This window comes from Capsicum annuum, chromosome 3, assembly GCF_002878395.1.
Source record: "Capsicum annuum cultivar UCD-10X-F1 chromosome 3, UCD10Xv1.1, whole genome shotgun sequence".
Taxonomy (NCBI): Eukaryota; Viridiplantae; Streptophyta; class Magnoliopsida; order Solanales; family Solanaceae; genus Capsicum; species Capsicum annuum.
In genome coordinates this window covers 178,491,185-178,513,035 of record NC_061113.1, presented here as the reverse complement: position 1 = coordinate 178,513,035, position 21,851 = coordinate 178,491,185, and the positions used below count along the sequence as shown (strand labels likewise).

General features: G+C 35.7%; 1 non-coding gene across 1 annotated transcript; it reads left to right on the top strand.

Moving 5' to 3' along the window:
• Nucleotides 1-20,769: 20,769 nt before the first annotated feature.
• On the top strand, nt 20,770-20,874 carry LOC124897351. Its single transcript, XR_007054073.1, has one exon. It is a non-coding gene; the product is annotated as a small nucleolar RNA R71 (small nucleolar RNA).
• The last annotated feature ends 977 nt before the right edge of the window (nt 20,875-21,851 follow it).

The window sequence follows — 21,851 nt, the reverse complement described above, 5'->3', positions numbered from 1 at the left end:
TTTTTTAATCCTCCAGTGAAATTCCTCTTTTGATTTAGGGTTCCATGAAATTTATAAATTCCATGATTCCTCTTTGAAATTCATGAATTCAACCAAGAAATAGTGTTTCTTCATAACTTCAAGTATGTTTCCATATCTAATCATGATAACTTGTTATATTGATGAAATTATTGGATTTTTGAGTTTAAGTCATGAAACTTTTTATCATATCATTACATTGAAATTATAATATTTAATTATATATTTTAATGCTGGCAGGTTATGAACACCCAATACCTAGATAGTTATGTATGTTCTAATTTTCCAAGTTACAAGTCATCTAGCTTATGTGTATGTTATTATATTCAGATTATTATCATGTTAAGCATTTATCAGTCTGAATCATATTAAACCTTCATCAGTATTGGTGTCAGTTCAGTTAGGAGTAGAACTTAGCACCGAGCAAATTTTAAAATAGAGGCTTACCTTCTGGATTAGGGTGTGACCTTTAGTAATAATTTCTATGTTCTAGAACTACATAGCCAGTGTAGGTTATGAGAGGCCTTCCTACCAGTATAGGGTTGACACTCTCTTAGGGGAACCTACCAATTTAGGGGGACACCTTAGTCGTTTTGTACATTAGCTTAGTGGATCCACATAGCCAGTGTCAATATCCTTGGCAAGGAACTAACACCCTTCCTACTGGTGTTATAGGTTGGACCCTCATTAGCCCATATTAGGGCATGTTAGTTAAATGTTAGCTGCAATAGTCTTAATTTAGTATTCAGACCACATCAGCTTAGGTTTGTATGATAAGTGTTCAGTTTATCAGTTATTCAGTTTGACAAATTATTTCAACACATGCTTTACTTTGTCCTGCTTTCATTTTATATAATAATGCATTCATGTTTAGTATTCATATGAGATCCTCAGTATGATTTTATAGCCTATTTAGATTTAACTTGAGATTTACATATGGTAATTAAGTTTATACCGCTTCCCATATTGCAAAAATATTTTCAACTCATGATTTAGCAATTTCACTAGCTTACAACTTTTACATACCACCATAACTTAAGTACATAATTCAGCAAATAGTTTATGTCATTATTATTAAAGAATATATGATGTATTTACATGATTTAGTGCTTGTCTCACATAATCAGTACATTTAACAGTACTGACCACATATATGAGTTTGTGGCTACATTCTTTCATAATGTAGGTACCGTATGTAGGCTACATACCAGGGTCATACAGTTCTCAGCCTTCAACCAGTAGATGATAAGTTTTGTTTTTTGGGGACTCATGTCAGTTACAGTTCCTATATTTTATTTTCATTCTTCCTATGTGTTGATTAGGGAAGTTAGGGGTCATTCCTGAATTTCTATAGTCCGTATAGTAGAGGCTTCATTGATGGTCAGTTAGAGTCAGTATTTGTAATTTAAGTTCCTCTCTTTCTTAGATTTAAGTGTTGTAAACATTGATCAATTATGTATTGAAACAGCTTATCTCATATTGATTATGCTTCCACTTAGTTATTTATCATTTATATATATATATATACATATATATATATATACACATATATATATATATACACACACATATATATATATATAATTAGTTTCTCAAGTATCATGCAAAATACATGGGTTAGCTTGAGTTCACTTATGGTTTTAAGTATTGTATTACTACTAAAGGGATAGTCTTGGGTCGTGAAAAACTTGGTATCAGAGCACATTGTTCAAGTATCCTCTGGTGTCTATAAAGTCCTGTCTAGTAGAGTCTTGTGGAGTGGTACAAATATATCTGTAATTTTCTTTGAGAGGCTACAGGGAATTTAAGAAATATTTCCTTTCTTAAAAATATCAGATCGTGCTATAGAGATGTTCTCTAAGAAACTTATATAGATTCTCATCTTGATCCATTCATCCAAACTCTTCCTTATTCTTGGGGTAATCTAAACAGCCAAGATTACATTACTATTAATAGAGTTTTCTCAGATAGTTCCCACAGACCGTTATGGGATTACATGTGTGCTAAAAAGGGATCCTATTAGTTCCTTCAAGTTCCAAAATTTAAATGAGTTCGTTCTTATGTATGAAAAACATGCATTGAGCTAAAGTTAGATGTGCTCTTAGAATCCTTCTCTGAATCATGTAACAGCATATGATCTAAAGTTAAAAACATGAACCTAGAAGTTTAGCAGTAGTAAAGTAGGAATAGTAAATATCTAAATTTAGTAGATTATGTATCCATAGAGCCAGGAAGGTGTAATGTAGTTTGTTTAATAACACTTTGAGAGAGATTTCTTAATTAAGAAAGACTTAGAGTTTGTTAATGATTTAGTTGGGATAGAGATTAGGTAGTGACCATAAGGATAGGAAGCTTGTTAGGGTTGAGTATGTTCATAAGATTTTGCATGGATTAGTGTTTCATGACTTCTATTTAGTAGTAATAAGTTAGTATAGTTCATTAAAAGTTTGGGGATATCTATGTTAAGTGTTAGAATATATGTTTGAATCTTGGATGTTTGAGCTAATAGAAAAAAGAGTTTGAAATTCTAGATGGTGTGAACTCAAGGTATGGTGATACTCTTGAAGATTTTAAGTTAGTAAGTTTTTAAGTTATTATATGATGATTATTTGGACTATAGAAATTTTAGAGTTCTATCTTAGAAGAAAGTACTAGCAGTGGGTTTTACATTTTAAGGTATAGTCTTTTAGGGTGAGTTTATTATTTATGTGTATTGTTATATCTCAGAATCTAGAGTAGAGTGGTTGGAGTTCAGTTTATAGTTTATTAAAGAGGTCTATAGACTTAGAACGATGGCTTAAATCTAAGTGGGAGATAATAGAACATGGAACCAAGTCAAGCTCTCATATTCTACTTATGATGCTACTGAGTTTTAGAGAAAAACTAGGGGAGGCAGATGCCAGACCCATTCTTATTTTGGAAAAAAAATTTGTACTTCAGTCATCACGACATCTACTTATGCCTTACAAGTCAGCTCTATAATTATAGCTCTTATTCATGCACTTTTCATATAATCATTTACAACCCAAGTTCCCACTATAAGGAGTTCTAGTTCACTTAGAAGTATAAATCAAATTCCAAGAATTTATGAACTCCAAACTCTGGTCATACAGCTCATGACTCATGTACTTATGCTTTACAGTATGGTCAGTTCCCATAACTCATGGTGCACCCATAATGATCAGTGAAAATTTGAATTATGTAATGCAGTCCTCAGTTTAGATCTCCTTAATAAATCTATGCCGTTGATAGTCCTGTAAAGATTATAAGTGGCATCAAAGTGGCATCAAATGAAGTGTAATATTTAAGAGGAAAAATGTAGTTGAGGGAGTATTTAAGAAGAATCGCTAAGCTTGAAAGTCAAAAGTTGCATTGCCTTAGGCATGTCAATTCTACCCCATCTTATGCTTTATATGCCATATTCCATGTTATATAGTTGTATCCATGTTGCAATTCCTCATTCAGATACCTCACTAAAATCATTCCCAAATTCCTTACTTCCTAACATTATTAGGACTTCAAAAAAGAAGTGTTGAAGGTAACAAATATTTCTTCTTATAGTGACTCTTAGAATTTTATGTCATTTGATATCACTTACAACTCTAAATATCTCTTTGTTTCAGGGATACTTCAATTGAGTTATAACCTTTTAGTATGAGATAGACCATATAGCCAACAAATTAGTTTAGTAATCAGACATATAAGCTCTTATAGTTTTCTATGTTTGCATCTTGTCTTAGTATCCGAGGATTCATGAATATGCCTATTCTATGAGGTAATTTATTCTATTGTGAATTTAGTTGAGTCCCTACTCGTAGTCTAAATTAGTCTCAATTATAACAGATACCCAGATTTAGAAATCAACACCATGTTGGTTATCCATCTTCTAAATTAAGCTAGTCAGTACTAGTAATTATGTCTTATTCAGCTCTCAGAATTTTATGCCGGGGATTACAACTCTTTATGTCTAATTCGTTAGCCAAGTTTGTCTTCATTTGAGGACGAATGATCCCAAGGAGGAGATATTGTAACACCCCAAAAATCTAAGCCATTATTAGAACCATACTTCAAGTTCTTAAAATAAATTTAAAACCATGTTTTGATAGTTTTATAAGTTAGTTGGACATATATTATGTCCTCAAGTAGCTCCTAGATTAGGGACAGGTCAAAATATCCTTTAGTGATTAAATTCTTGTGAAGAATATAACTATAGTCATCTTCAAATGAGCATAGCTTTTGGTATACTATGAATTACAGAGCTCAAGACCCACTAACAGATACATAATTTAATTAGGTTTCCAATGATACCAATTTTGCTTTAATCCGATATTGGGGGTGAAAAGTTATGGCCAAATTATTGAAGTAGTAATAAAGCTACTAGTGACTACGACTCTGATGAAGACTCTTAGTCAAACCCTACGAGTCGTTAGGAGGACTTATTGTCATGGAAGTAGGGGCCAAAATTTGGGTTCCTAGCCATGAATCAAGTGAATAGTCATGGCCTAACATCATAAGTCATTACAAGACTTGTCGGGACTGTTTCCTGGCATTTACCAGACGATTTCTATGAGTGTTTTTGTCTTTTCCCACTCTTTTAACCTCTAAACCACTATATTTAAGGCATTTTAAGGCTAAATAAAAAGCATAAATCGCCCAAAACTATGCTTCAATCGTTACTCAACTTAGAGAAATCAAAAGGGGCATTTTTCTCTTTTCTCATAGAAAAATAGTTTTCTTTAAGTTTAAGCCCAATCCCACAATATTCAACCAAGGATTCTACAATCAAGTATGTGGGCATTCAATAAGGATCTTCTTTCATCCTCCTACCCAAATTTTGATTTTTATTCATGAATTTTATGATTTCCATAATCTAGGACTTTTACCCAATTGTTATTCTAAGCTTAAATTCAGTCCCCTATGATATTATTTTTCACCCATAAGCATGTTTTAATGGTTATTCATGACTTCTTCATCCCGTAATATATCATTCCTACAATTCCCATGTCCATGCATAATTTACATATTATTATTCTGAATTTTAAACATATGATCAAGTTATGAATGATATACCCATGTTTTAAGATTTCTTAATCCTCAAGTTAAATTTCCCTTTCGATTTAGGGTTCCATGAAAAGTATAAATTCTATGATTACCGTATGAAATTCTTGTATTCATTCATGAAATAGTGTTTCTTCATAACTTCATGTATTCTTCCGTACTCTAATCATGATAACTTGTTATATTGATGAAAATATTGGATTTTTGAGTATAAGTCTTAAAACTTCTTATTATATCATTACTTTGAAATTACCATATTTAATTGTACTTTTTAATATTGGCAGGTTATGAACAGCCGATACCTAGATAGTCATGCACTTTCTAAGTTTTCAAGTTACAAGTCATCCAAATCATGTGTATGTGATTATATTTCGATTATTATCACGTTGAGTATTTATTAGTCTAAGTCATGTTAAACCTTTATCAGTATTAGTGTTAGTTCAATTTAGAGTAGAACTTAGGATCGAGCAAACCTAGAAATGGAGGATTTCTTGCCAAATTAGGTGAGACCTTTAGTAACAATTTGTATGTTCTAGAACTACATAGCCAATGTAGGTTAGGAGAGGCCTTTCTATCAGTATAAGTTTAACACTCTCTTAGGGTCACCTGCTAGTTTAGGGTGATACCCTAGTCCGTTGGGATATTAGTTTAGGTTATCCACAAAGCCAGTGTTAGTATTCGTGGCAAAGTACTGACACCCTTTCAATTTGGGTTATAGATTGAACCCTGACTAGCTCAGATTGAGGCATATTGGTTAAATGTTATTTCCCACAGTCTTATTTCAGTATCCAAACCATATTAGCTCAGGTTTGTGTGACCAAGTATTAAGTTTATCAGTTATTCAATTTGACAGATTATTTTGGCACATACTTTACTTGGTCTTGCATTCATTGTATATAATTATACATTCATTCTCAGAATTCATACATGATCCTCGGTATGATTTTATAGCTTATTCAGCTTTAACTTGAGATTTACATATGGTACTCATGTTTCTACCGCTTCCCAGCTTACAAAAATGTTTTCAACTTAAGATTTAGAAATTTTACTATGTCTTACATCTTTTACTTACAACCATGACTTAAGTACATATTTTGGTAAATGGTTTATGTCCACAATTTTAAAGTATACATTAAGCATTTCCATGATTTAGTGCATATCTCACATACTCAGTACAATCCAACGTACTACTACATATATGAATTTATGGATACATTCCTTTATAATGTAGGTACAAGATGTAGCCCACACACCATTGTCAATCAATTCTCAACATTCAGCCAATAGGTGATGAGTTCTCTTATTTTGAGGACTTAAGTTAGTTGTAGTTCCGGTATTTTTTCATTTTTCTTATGTATTGATTAGAGATAGTTGGGGGTCATGTCCTAAATTTTTACAGTCAGTAGAGTATAGGCATTAAATATGGTCAATCAGAGCCAGTATTTGTAATTTAAGTTCCTCCCTCTTTCAGATTTCAGTGTTGTAAACTTTGATCAGTTATGTTTTGAAACAACTTATCTTATGTTGATTATGCTTCCATTCATTTATTAAGCATTTATATATATATATATATATATATATATATATATATATATATATGTACATATATATTAAATTAAATGCTCAAGTTTCATGCCAGTACAAGGGTTAGGTTGGGATAACATGTGGTTCTAAGGACCATGTTATGACTAGGGGTAGTCTCGGGTCGTGATATCAACCCACTTGTGTAAATGGTTTTGAATTGTGGAATTGTCACTTAGTTTGGCTTAGATACCTATACTATTACATAACGTAAATAATTAAAAATGGACATATATTTTGAAGGCATTGTTGGCTATTTGTTGATTTGACAAACTAAAGGAGGTCGAGGCATTCCTCTAATTTGATTTAATTAACAAAGGGGGTCCAGGTATTCCCACAAGTTAATTGAATTATAATGGCATAATTATTAGCTTGTAAGCTAAATGGTATGACGATCCCTATGATGAGCCTTAATGTATAATTTCTTGGTTAATGAATGAGTTATTTGAAACTTTTTTTAATTGGGCTTAATGGGGGTTATGTAGCTATGTCGTGAAGGTGTGGATCTTGAATTACTTATACTAAAAATTTTGCCAACATAAGGGTTGGTCTTGATGACCGTGTGCATGATTCATACTATTGATATATTTTGTATCCAGGGTTGACGTAGGGTTGGGGACATTCTCTAATCATACTTAATACCTTCGGTTCATACGTCTAATACGCACTGGAGCTCTTTCAATAGGGGAAGCTAAACCTATATTGGCTATAAGTTCCAATTTATGATAGTTAAGCTACATAGTCCAGGATAATTCTTTATTATCATGCTAAATCGTATTCCCTACCCAAACATCTATTATATATATATATATATGTATGTATTCTAACTTGTATAGTAAGATTAGAATTGAACTTTTGACTAACATTGTTTTATCCTTACCCTGAGTTACATGCTAATGCTCACTCTTCTAACTATCTCTAAATGCTGTATTCCCATGCAATAAGGGTCTGAAGGCACTTCTACTTTTCTTGTGCAGTGATATATGATCTTAGAGTTGGTCGTTATAGTGAAGTGGTGAGCTTCCACTCTCTTAAAGACTTGATCATTATTTAGTTTTTCTTTCATAAATTAGATTTAAAGACTTCACCTTTATATTATCATTGTCAGGGTCGAGGGCATGTCCTGATGTAGCTTGTTTTTTGGTATAGAGGCTTTGTGGAAGTTTCTGTGGATTGGGTATTGATGTTGACACTCTTAGATATCTTTGAACTTATTAATTTCTATCTTGTTATATGTTTGGAATTTAGCTGCTGTTAGATGTGTTATATTTTATTAGCCAGGGAGAGAGGGTGGTCTCTGGTCCATCCTCAATAGACTTGCGATATCTGTCATGTCTAGGTCCTGGTTTGGGTTATGAAAAATTGGTATCAGAGCATAGATTTGGTGTTATTAGGTAGACATAAGGCCATATCAAGTAGAGCCTCTTTTATAGATGTGTAACATTCCACATTTATGAGGGAGAGGTTATGATATATTTAGGAATGTTTCTATTTCTTGTGTTCTACTTTCAGGATATAGAGTATAAGGTCTTGAAACTCATCTAAGCTCTATTTGTTTGCATTTCATAGCATGCCTCCCCAATGATCTGATGCTCGTGGAATTTCTTGTGTCCAACCCAAGGATAATATGGATGAAACTTGTCCTACTTACAGAGTTTAGACCTGATCTAGGGCTATAACTCTTGATTGTACTGCCCTACATGGAGTTCTACCAGTCTATATCAGTTTTTCTCGGGCTGCTTGAGCTAATGATGATCATGACCCACCACCTTAAAAAATATTTCTAATGTTGAGTTTCATTGATTTATTCATATGCTGTCCTAGTAGGTGACATCTCAGTCATGTCAATGAAGTCCTATTAGTACTATTGTGAATTCTTTTGAGGTTACATGAGTTACAAAGTTTATAAGGCTCAATCTCTATCCTATATGGCTCTAAGATTGAGGAGGATCCTCAATGATTCATAGAAGAGATGGAGAAGATTTTTTGAGTTATGCATGCTTTCAACTTTGAGGGTGTGGAATTTGCCACATATCTATTAAAGGATATGGCATATTAGTGGTATGAGGAGTGGGACCAGTCTAGGGGTGATGATCCAGAGTTGGCACTATAGGATAAGTTTTTAGGTGCCTTCCTGGACTGTTTATTTACTCAGGAGTTAAGGGAGGCAAAATCTGAAGAGTTTTTGAATCTGAAATAGGGTAAAATGAGAGTATGCCCTAAAATTTCATCAATTGTCCTATTATGCACCTGAGCTGGTGTCTAGCTTTGGGGCTAGGATGAGAAAGTTTTATTTCGGTTTGGATTGGGACTTGGTGCTAAAGTTTAAGATTGCCTTATTGCATAGTAATATGGATATCTCTAGGCTTATGGTGTATATACAACAGGTTGAAGATTAAAAGAAGAGACAACAAGAAATAGGGGGAAGGAAAAACAAGAGGTCCAGGTACTTTGAGAATGGTGGAGGCTAGTAGAATTATGGTAGATATGGTAGGCAATGGTCTAAGAAGTGGGGAAGTTCTGGTTCATATTCTACGGTTAGTGCTCTATATCTTAAGGCACCCGATGATCATCAATTTTAGAGCATTAATGGGTTTAAGGCACAAGGTGCCCAAACTCAGGCCAGTGGGGCCCAGTAAGTTTTGTCATATCCTCTATGCAAATTTAGTGGTTAGTTACACTATGGTTTAAGTGATAAGGGGAGAAATAAGTGTTTTAGATGTGGCTAGTCGGGCCATATTCAGAGAAACTTCCCTCCGATGGTATTTCTACTGGGGTTAATAAGGTCCCAATTGCTACTTCTTTAGCTCCTACACTAAAGAGTGCTACTTTTGGCTAAGACACTGGTCAAAACTATCTTTATGCTCTTATCACCTGTCAGGACTCAGAGGTATCTCTTGATATTGTTATTGGTAAGCTAAAACTTTTTTCTCGTGATGTGTACTATCTACTAGATCTTGGGTCTACCCTTTCTTATGAGACCCCTTATGTGGATATTCATTTTAGTTTTGGTCCTAAATGTATTTTTGATCCATTTTATATGTCTACCTCGGTGGGTGACTTTATTGTGGCTAAAAGAGTTTACAAGGGTTATGTGGTAACTATTTGTGATAGAGAGATGTTGATGGATTTGATAGAGTTGGAGATGTTAGGTTTTTATGTTATCTTATGGATGTATTGGCTCCATTTTTGCTATGTGTATCTTGATTGTAGGATCCAAAGTGTCAGTTACCAATTCCTAAATAAGCCAATGATTAAGTGGGAAGGTAGTTCCCTAGTGCCTAAGAGAAGGTTTATTTTGTATCTTAGAGTCCTAAAATTATCTTCCAAGGGGTGTCTGTGTTACCTGGTTTGAGTTAAAGATTCTAATTCTGAGGTCCCTCCTTGTCATCTATCCTTATATTTTTGAGTTCCCCAAAAGTGTTTCCTGATGATGATCTTCCTGGTGTTCCTCCTGATAGGGACATTAATTTTAGGTCAATCTTCTTTTGAACACTCATCCTATCTCTATCCCTCTATATAGAATGAATCCAGCTGAGTATAAGGAACTCAAAGAGCAGCTAAAAGATCTTTTTGCTAAGGTTTATATTCGACATCGTGTTTCCCTATGGGGTACTTTTATATTTTTTGTGCATAAGAAGGATGGATCCCTTCGAATGTGTATAGATTACCGCTAATTAAATAAGGTGATAGTGAAGAATAAGTGTTCTTTTTCTAGGATTGATGACCTATTTGACTAGCTTCAGGGTACAAAGTACTTTTCTAGGATTGACCTTCGATTGGGTTATCATCAGTTGAAGATTAGGGAGGTGGATATCCTTAAGACTACTTTCCAAACTTGGTATGGTCATTTTGAGTTTTTGATGATGTCCTTTGGTTTGACTAATGCACCAAGGATATTCATGGATCTTATGAACTGGGTTTACACCAGTTTCTGGACTTATTCATCATTGTGTTTATTGACGACATCTTGGTTTATTCTAAGAGTAAGGAGGTTCATGCCAATCACCTTCGTATAGTATTATAAACCCTTAAGGATCAATATTTGTGTGCTAAGTTTTTGAAGGGTGAGTTCTAGTTGAATGCTGTTATTTTTTTGGGTTATGTTGTTTCTAGTGAAGGGATCATGGTGGATCCACAAAAATTTATGGTGGTGAAGAAGTGGCCTAAACCCGTGACTCAAATTGATATTCAGAGCTTCTTGGGCTTGGCCGCTTATTATAGGATATTTGTGGAGAGTTTTTCTTCTATTGCTACCCCATTGACTAGGTAGACTTAGAAAAGGTAAAGTTTCTATGGTCCAACACTTGCTAGGATAGTTTTAAGAAGTTAAAGGATAAGTTGACTTTTACTCTTATTTTGACCGTACCCGAGGGTCCTGATGGCTCTGTTGTTTATTGTGACGTACCCTAATGGAATTGAGTTTTATGTTGATACCGCCGGGCAAGGTTGTGATATATTCTTCTAGGCAACTAAAGGTGCATGAGAAAAACTATCTGACTCATGACTTGGAGTTGTTGGCGGTTGTCTTCGCTTTGAAGAATTGGATCTATTACCTGTATGGGTTTCATGTTGACATCTTGTCAGACCATAAGAGTTTGCAGTATGTGTTCACCCAGAAGGAATTGAATCTCAGGAAAAAGAGATGGCTTGAGTTGCTTAAGAACTATAATATAAGTCTTCATTATCATCCATGTAAAGCTAATGTGGTTGCTAATGCTCTTAGTAGGTTATTTATGAGGAGCTTTTCTCATATTGATGTGGAAAAGTGAGGGTTGGTGAAGGATATTTAACATTTGGCTTATCTTAGAGTTCATCTTTTAGACTTTGAGGATCGTGATTTGATTGTTTAATAGGTGTCGAATTCCTCTTTAGATGCCAAGGTAAGGGAGAAATAGGTTTTGAATCCTATTCTGACGAGGATCAAGGATGATATGGATCGCCAGAAGGTGATGACTTTTGACATTATGGTGATAATATCTTGATGTAACGAAGTATGTTTTATGTTCTCAATGTTGATGGGATGCAAGAGAGTATCTTGGTTGAGGATCATAAGATGAGAAACATTGTTCATCCTGGATCAATGAAGACGTACCATGACTTGAAATAGATCTATTTTTTGAATAACATGAAGTGGGATATGGAAAATTTTGTCACTATTTGGATGGTGTGTCAACAAGTGAAGGTTGAACACTTGAGGCCTAGTGGTTTATCTTAGGAGATTAAGTTGCCTGTGAGAAAGTGGGAGGTAATTAATATGGATTTCATTATTAGTCTTCTGCGATCTCGGAATCAGTTTGATTCAATTTGGGTCATTGTTTATAGGATGACTAAGTCTGCTTACTTCTTGCCAGTGAAAACTGCTTATTCAATAGACGATTATACTATGCTTTTTACTCAGGAAGTCATTAAGTTGCATGGTTCAACAATCCATGGAAAAGGTAAAGGTGATTTTGGATAGTCTTAGGGCCGCGTAAAGTTGCAAAAAGTCCTATGCGGATGTGAGGTGTAGAGAGTTGGAGTTTAATGTAGATGATTTAGTATTATTAAAAGTATCTCCCACGAAGGGAGTGATGTTATTTGGAAGGAAAAAGAAGCTCAATTGTTGGTATTTTTATACCTTTCGTGTCTTAAGGTGAGTGGGCCATGAGGCTCATGAGTTGGAGCTGCCGACTAAGTTGGGTTCTATTTATTTGGTCTTCGATGTTTCAATGTTGAGAAAATGTGTGGATGATCCTTCATTGGTTGTTCCTTTGGAGAGTGTTGGTGTTTTTGATTCCTTTTCTTATGAGGAAGTCCCAATTAAGATCTTGGATCGAAAAGTCCGTTGGTTGCTAACCAAGGGTGTGGCTTTAGTGAAGGTTCTATGGAAAAATCATAAGGTTGAAGAAGCTAATTGGAAATTCGAAGAAGACATGAAGTCCAAATATCAATTCTTGTTTCCCGCCTTGGATAATTATGCTCGAGGTATGTGCACTCCTTAATATCTTTAGTTTTTGTCTTTGTTATGGGTAAGTGTGGTTGTGTTCTTTGTTAAATTGTGCTAATGGATAACTTGTCTAATCATTCAGGTATTAATGATCCTGGGGGGGGGGGGGGGGGGGGGGAGAGAATGTAACAACCCAGATTTTGGTCCTTGAAAATATTTTGAGTTTTGAACTCACTGCGCAGCCTACAACTCTCTCTATGAGTTGTAAGGTGTCTATACGGGTCATAAGATGCTAGTGATTGGTTGACCAATGAAGATCCCCTTTGTTTCTGTCTTGGCTACGAGTGGTGCCTAATAAGTCGTACAGACTCTTTATGAGTCATAGTGTGCCTTTCATAATGAAACCAGTGTGATGGCCTAAGTTTCTGCATAGGGTACGATTAGGTCCCTATGAGTCATATGGTCTATACACGAATCATAGTATACGACATATAAGGTAACCTGTGAAGGTTCCCTCAGAAACTGCCTCAACAATGACTCATGGTGACGAGTCGTATAGTGACCCATAGTCATTAGCGAGAATTTTTCATCTTTTTTTCTTAAGGGAATTTTTAATATTTCCCCTCTCCCCTAATCGTGACCTATGACTTAAAACCTCTTTAGGGTATTATTATCACTTTGAAATAAATCAAAATAACTTCTCAATCTCTCTCAAATCTTCTAGGTTAAGAGCACTTAGGGTATCCAAGAAGTTGGTCAATTAGGGCTCTCAAGGGTGATTTTTCTCCATAGTTGTGATACTTTTAGACGTTACTCTTCCCCAAATATTATTTTCTGAAAAACATGTGTTTTAGATGGTTTAATTGCATTGATTTGAATGTGGATTTTGACATGGTTTAGGGGTTTAGAATGGATGATTGTTGAATTGTTTTCCCATGGTTTTCATGAGTTGTTCATGCTTTGAATTGATTGTTTTTGAACTAATAGGATTCATAGGTGTGGGAATTGGAATGAGGATCGAGGTAATCCCGTAATTTGATGTTTTGAACTTGGAATTTGGTTTTGAACAATTTTATTCCCCAACCCACTTGTGTAAATGGTTTTGAATTGTTGAATTGTCACTTGGTTTGACTTAAACACCTATACTATTGCATTGCATAAATGATTAAACAATGGACATAGATTTTTAAGGCCTTGTTGGCTATGTGTTTATTTGATAAAATAAAAGAGGTTGAGGCATTCCTCCAACTTGATTTAATGAACAAAGGGGGTCGAGGCATGCCCTCAATTTATCGGAATTGTTATGGCATAATTATGAGCTTACAAGCTAAAAGGTATGACAATACTTGTGGTGTGCCTTAATGTATAATTCAATGGTTAATGGATGGGTCATGTGAAACTTGTTTTAAATGGGCTTAATAGGGGTTATGTAGTTAATCCATGAAGGTAAGGGTCTCGAATGACTTATACTAAAAACTCACATTTTGCGGTTAATAACGCTGAACTCACTCCCATGATTGAGGGGTGAGGTGGATGTTGTCAATAACCCCACTAGAGTTGGGGTCCAATCCAAAAGGAGCGAATTATAAATTTCAAGTCCTATGGGTTCTCTAATTACTAAAAGGTTGCCCAGAATGATAACAAACAAGACATGTAAAATAAAATGAGGGGATTGGTTTGTAACCATTTTCGACTACCAATGCTAGGATATGGAACTTTTGATTTAAAATCAAGATTAAAGATGACCTTGGGATTATGCCTAACTAAAGGTAAAACATGTGGGTTGATGATGGTTTAGCATAAAGCTTAGTTGTTGACCAAAGAATAGGCTAGGTCGAAAGTAATTGTAGCTAATCTTTCAATAAAACTACAACGATTTCACCCATTGGCTCTTTCGAGAACCTAACAAGTGTACAATTCGTAATCACCCAAAACCTCAATCAAGCATCCCTATTTCTAGGATGATTCTATTGACATGATTTACACTCCAAATATACTTATTTCTAAGATTGCAAAAGGTAGTAAACCACAGTCTCAATTGTACACCATTACCTTGTCCCCTTATAACCCTCTTTCAAGGATGTTATGGGTCACCTCAAGTTCACCTTCATCCCTCTTTAAAGGATGATGAAGGGTTTCTAGAGTTTGGGGTTTTCACCCATCAAACCTATTTGGGGATTTGGGGTTTTCACTTATTAACCTAAGAAATGGTGGAATCCATACTCAACAACTAAAAATCATACAAGTAGAACAACACTTATTAACACCCTAACTTAAAACTTTACTTGTACTTAAGCAACACCACCCTTTTCTATGAGACAATTTCACATGTATGCCCTCGTTCGATCAACCAATGATCATTATGACTTAATCTTGATGGATACCATAAAAAGCTCGTTGAACATGGCCAAAATGGTTTAAAAAAAACCCCTCAATATAATGGAATATTTGAAAAATGCATTAGACTTTGAGGAGCAACCATGTAACAACCACTAACACTCTAGAAATGACTCATTTGTTGACTACAACAAGGTTATACCCTTTTTTATCTTATTTGCAGAGGATGACAAAATCACCCACTTCAACTTGTTCACATGTCTCCTTAGAAGAAAAAATATTTCACATACCTTGTTACTAATTACACAACAAGGAATTTTAAGTGCAAACACTCTCTCTAAAGAAATTCTCCATGCTAACAAGTACCATGCCATAGTCTTGCCCCTCTTTTTCAATCGCCACTACAATGACCATACTTGGCTAGGAATTACAAAAGACTTTTTGAACTTGTAATATATGTTTAGGGCAGGGTAGGATATCAACTTAGGACAATAGGGCTAAACCATCCTTGAACTTCTACATCATACTATTTTCGCTTTTTTGATATTGGGCCCTTTTTTTTATTTTACTATTTTGCCTACTATGCCTTTTATTTGCTTTCCCATTTTCCTCTTTCTGTTTTTTTTGTGTGCATAAATAATCCCTTTCATTCCTTTATGGGATCTTTTCTTTATTCAAATCAAAATGCTTTATTTGCTTAAGCACGTAGGCATCTTTTAATTCATGGACCAACTACAATTCCTTCAATTTCCACCACCCCAACTTAGGCTTTTAGCCTCAACTTGTGTCCTTAAGTTCAAGGAGGATAGGGTTAAAAAGAGGACAAATAGAAAGATCATGGCTTGCAATGTGTTTGCCATAGAAAAGTCAAAGGCTCAAAGAGGGTGACTAGGGGTAACTCCTATGTATTAGTAGGCTTTCTAGGAAAGAGTGGGCTTCCAATGTCAGAAAAAGGCCTATGATCATTTAACCAACCAAGCACAATAAAAATTTATCGTTGAAAGACTAATGGGGAAAGTTCTAGATGGTAGAAGTACATATGAGATGTAGACAATTAAGCTCACACACATGGCATGCGAATCTCATCAAGGAGATTTAATTTTTCATCCCACTAGAGACAAAGATGGAGTATTCACTATTATTTTGAAGTCAATTTTTGGAGTCATAGAAAGAGGAAAAGTTTTTTCACATGGTTGCCCACGTCCATGCCATTGAATTTTGCAAAAATTTTGGATGGAGGGAAATTTGCTAATCATGAAAACTTCCCAGTTGATGTCTCACATTGTGGATCTAATATGGGAGGACCACCCATATGGCTACATACACTTTTCCAATGGGTATAAGTTCAATTACTAAATCATCAATGCCATAGGTACTCAAACTTCCCTTGTATTGACAATGATGCACTGGGTACTCAGACTTCCCCTGCATCCATGGTTAAAATGACAATCACGACACTTTCCCCTTAAGAATGTCGTCACTCAGTCTATCACAGGGAAAAGCTCTTCGATTAAAAATAAACTATGGTAGCTAACTAAGAACAAAGTAACTAATCCATACAAATGTGGACACTATCAGGGTGCCTAAATATTACAACCCAAATAAAACTAAGAATCATCCAAAAGAGTAGAAAAGTATGAAGAAATATTAATAATATAGGCCCAAACTAAATGAATAAGGAGACACCCCCAACTGAATGGATAACAGTGTCGTGAATGCATAAATAATCATGGATAAAACAGGCAAAGGTGATCCCTGAAACCATATCAAGGGATGATTTCACTCTCAGATTCTGTATCATCACTATTCTCCTCATCATCACTCTCCACCCAAGAGGAAGGAAGTTTATCTCAAGGTTTTAGGACCTTTCTTAAACCCTTCACCCCCTTCCACATCTTGATAAAGAACTCATCTCTCTTCTTCTCTCTTGTAAAAATTTTTCCATGTTTAATCTGGAGGTCTCAGTGTGTCTCGCCAAAGAGGAGTAGGCTTTCTCAAGCTTAAAATTGGTAGCCTCTTGCTTTTTTTGGTCCTCCATGTACTTCTCATAATAGACATATGACACATATGAATAATGGGTGGTGGATGGCTCTTTGGGTCCTTAGGGCAAACTAGAAACAAGCTCCCTGATGGCTACACTATCAACTCTAATCTCCTCAAGAGGTCTGGTAGTGGTAGGCCTATGAGACTCAGGCTCAATACATGATGGCTTCTCCAAGTCAATCTTTCACTTTTTTCCTTTTCTAGATGTGCACTGTCCTAGAATCCCCAAGGGGTATATGGGAGCACTAGGATTCACCCATATATCACTAGCATACTCTTTAACCCTCGCTCTCCTGCAAAGCTCAGTAATCAAAGAGGGGAAGAAGAGATTTGCACCACCTTGGCTATTGAAATGATCTATTTCATTCACCATATGATTACAACTATCCAAAGGGCTGGCATATAGAATGCAAGCAACCATTCGAGCACATAGATTTGGGACTGCTGTCATGTGGGTGCTAGGAGACACTCAACTACAAATAATGCACAACTATATCCAGGCCTTGAAAGTGAAGTCATTCATGGAGATATTGCTTTTAGTTTTTCCTAAGAGACTTTATTTTTGGGGCATATCTATTGTGCCAACCAATTCCCCGATTTACAACCCTTTGCTTTAAATTCACCCATGTCTGGATGTTGGAGACCATAAACATCATTGATTTGCTTAGCCCCAATTTTCACTGGTTTGCCCCAAATCGTAATAGTCACATTGAATAGGTCTGAGAGGGACACTTTATTGATGTTGGCATAAAATTCATGTACCCATTGTTCATTTACAATACGGGGCTTCGGAGAAAAGTATTTCCACCCTATGGATTTAAGATTGTCATGAAATGCCTGTAGTTTCTATGGAACATTCTCTAAGAAAATACCTCTTTCTGGGAGATGCTTTGTCCTCAGAAGATCACTGCAGTATTGAGTGTGGCACACTGGTTCCACGAATTGGATGTGATCATACTTTTCCATGATGTTGTCCTGAAAATACTAGGAACACATTATATCAATCAATGATATTTTACTATGCAAATTGTACCTTATTGTTCACTAGTGCTTATTGAAAAAGGTGGTTGATGAAACTAGGCTGAAAATTTAGGAGTGCAGGATTTTTGGCATGGCAGGGAACTGGCCCCGTTACCACAATCATAGGTCAATACTGTGATCGTGTTTCCACGATTACGGACCATGACAACAATCATTATACCTGAGGCTGGTTTTATGACAGCTCCCCATGTTTAAATCCCTTATAAGTTTGTAGACGACTAGCATGATCTACAATATGGATTTACAAGAAGACCAATTGATCATGTGAATAAGTGTTTGAATGTGCCCTTTCAAATGCAATTTTCACTATTAAATGTTCACTTGGACAACGTGTCACACACTTGGTATACACATCTCATTTGCCTACACTTTCCGCACATTATTGGGTAAAGATTTCCCCACTTTTGTGCACACCTTGTTCAAGCATCCATCACCAAACCAACAACAAGTATGACAAAATATAAATCATAAGAATCAAAATTTTAGGACCTCTCTTAATCATGCATTCTAGGGCCTATTTTCAAAAATAAAAGCATAGATTCATGATACCTTACGGAGTTGTGATGCAAGAGGGATGCAAGGATGTTTTCGGAGAGCTCACAAACTTTGCTCGAATCTAGGCCAAATTAGAGAGTCCAATCATGTAAGGGAGTGTGAGAGAAATGAGGGAAATTAGGGATTAAATAGATGAAGTGACCGCGACCACCACCATAAACACGCGGGTGACTGCGATCGTGGTTGAGGACCGTGATTGTCATAACTGAGAGCAGTTCTGCTCCTCTGTTTTTCCCTATACTTCTCTTTGCTCAAATTTTACCAATTTTTCCCTTATTTATTTTTTCAAAGAAAGATTGCACACTTCTCCCTTTCCAAGCTCATCCAACGCACTTCCATCGTGCTATAAATGCATGAGTTATTCATATGTAACAGCTAACATCTATACTACAGAAACATGATAAAAGGATACATGCTACTTTCATTGAATTTGTGGGTTTCCTTCCACATAGCGCCTTAGTTATCGTCATGGAACGATATCTTTCTTCTCCAATACTCAAGGTGGGTCATCAAGCCCCTCCTCATTTTCCCTTTCACTCTCCACATCTACTACAAAAATAACTTGTAGCTCCACAGTTTGCTTTTATATCTTGCATATTTTGAAAGAGACCACATTCTCTTGCACCCTAAACTTCATTTCCCCATATTTAAATCAACAATGGCCCTTCCGGTGGCAAAGAAAGCACTACCAAGTATAATAGGTGCCTCTTGGTCCATTTCACAATTCAATACCACAAAGTACGTCGGGATTATAAACTTGTCCATTTTAACAAGAACATCAAACAAAATTCCCACCGATCCTTTGATGGACCGGTCCTCTATAAGAAGTTGCATAGAGGTTTGGGTAGGGGTATCCAATATGAGTTTCTTGTAGATGATAAAAGGCATTAAGTTGATTCTCGCACCAAGATTACATAGAGCTTTTGGAAACTCATGCATCTCGATTGTGCAAGGGATGGTGAACGCTCTGGGATCATCTTTCTTTTTTGTAACCTTACTATCCATGATAGAACTACACCCATTAGTTCACTCAATGGTGTCACTATCAACAAATTTCTTCATGGACATTAGCTTTTTCATTAGCATAGCGTATCCCATAATCTCTTGGATTACCTCGAGCAATGGGATATTTATCGATAGATTGCTATGTTCTGCCATAAACTTTATTAATTTGTCACCTTCCTCTTTTTTATGCAATCGTTGAGGGAATGAGGGAAGAACTTGGATTGTGGGATTTTCTTCACTTTATGGATTTTTAATCTCAACCACTTCTTTATCACTTTCTTTGGTTTCCTACTCATCATTTCCTTCTTGACTTTGAGGTAACATCTCATTTGCCTTCACTTTGGGCATTTTCTTAAGCAAGTTTTCTTTAGAGAGTTCATCAAAGGTCTTTCCACTTCTTATGAGAATTGCTAGAACTTGCGCATTATTATTTGGATTAGAAATCATGTCACTAGGGAGTCAACCTCTAGGCATAGCATTTAGTTAGATGGAGATTTGCTTGACTTGGGTCTCCAATTGCTTAATAGAGGCAGAGTCAGACACCACATTTTGGGGAAGTTGAGAAAAGTCGCCTTTTAACTCACAGACCATTTTATCCATACCTTATACTCTATTCAATATTCTTGCTAACATATCCTTGATCTTGAATATTTTGGGGTTAGTTCCACTTGACTCCTTGTCCTTAGCTCAATCATAAGGGGGAATATAATGGTCATAATCGTGTTCCCAATCTCTCTAATCTCTATCCTTCTCATAGTCCATCCAACCTTATTTCCCACCTTACCTTTGATGGGAAGGGTGGGAACCCCTCGAGTAGTTAGCTAAATACTAGATTTCCTCATCCAACTTTATTTCTTCTTCATCATCTTTATAAGATTTTGATACTACAGCGTTTACCACTTTCGCGGGTGCACCCATAACATGTATTGTCAAGAGTTTAAGTTGGGTCATCACTTTCTCCATGTTCTTCTTGTTTTCTTCATTCTTCTTTCTTTGTTCATTAATGACCATGAAAGTAGTAGAAGGGGTCTTCGATTTCTTGGGTATGCCAACCCCAATTTTTATTTGAAACTTCTCCAATCAATAGAAAGGCCGCGTGGTGGTGCAACTTCACTAGGGAACTACCCGCCCCATTATCCACCACCATTTTATTTAATGGATCAAGGGCACGATTGAAGATCTCGAGAAGCATATTCTCTAAGACTTCATGATTTGGTCATTGAGCTAGCTTACCATTAAACCTCTCCCAAGCTTCAAACAATGACTCTTCATTCATTTGTTAAAAATTTAGAATCTCATCCCAATTTTAAAGCATTTTTGATGGTGATAAATATCTATCAATAAACATCATAGTAAGCTCATCCCAAGATGTAACTGAGCTGGGTGGAAGTGAGAAGAGCCATAAAAATGCCTCACCCATTGGTGAGAATGGAAAAAGGCAAAGATAAATGGATTCTTATATAATGTGTGATATATTAATCGGGGCACACACTTCTATGAAATTCTTCAAATGGATAGTTGGGTCCTCAAAGGCTTGTCCCCCGAGTAGTCCTTTCATTTGCAACAGTCCTCAAAGGCTTGTCCCCCGAATAGTCCTTTCATTTGCAACATGTGATGTATGACGCTAGTCACATGGAAGACTTTGTTCCCATTATTTGTTGGGATACAGATTGCACTTATTTTTCCCGCTTAATTTAGTGGGCCCTCATCATCTATAGGGGCATCAAAGGGGCCCATATTACTTGCGCTATAACTTATCATTCCATTAACACTTTGACTATCAACAAAAGATCAAAAATAAAAAATAAAGTAAATTACACAAACCCAGATATTTCCATGTAAGAATCAAACCGCTCAAGTGAAATTTATATTTCACTCCTCTGCAATGATGCCATTTTAATAATGCTAAACTAACTCCCATGATTGAGAGGTGAGGCAGTCGTTTTCAATAACCCAACTAGAGTTGAGGTCGAATCTACAAAGAGAGAATTATAAATTTCAAGTCCTATGAATTCTCTAATTACTAAAAGGTTACCCAGAATGATAATAAACAAAACATGTAAAATAAAATAAGGGGATTGGTTTGTAACCATGTTCGACTACCAATGCACGCATATAACACTTTTGATTTAAAATTAAGATTAGAGAGGATCTTGGGATTATGTTTAACTAAAGGTAAAACATATGGGTTGATGATGGTTTAGCATAAAGCTTAGTTGTTGACCAAAGGATAGGCCAGGTCAAAAGTCATTGTAGTCAATCTTTCAATAAAACTACAATGATT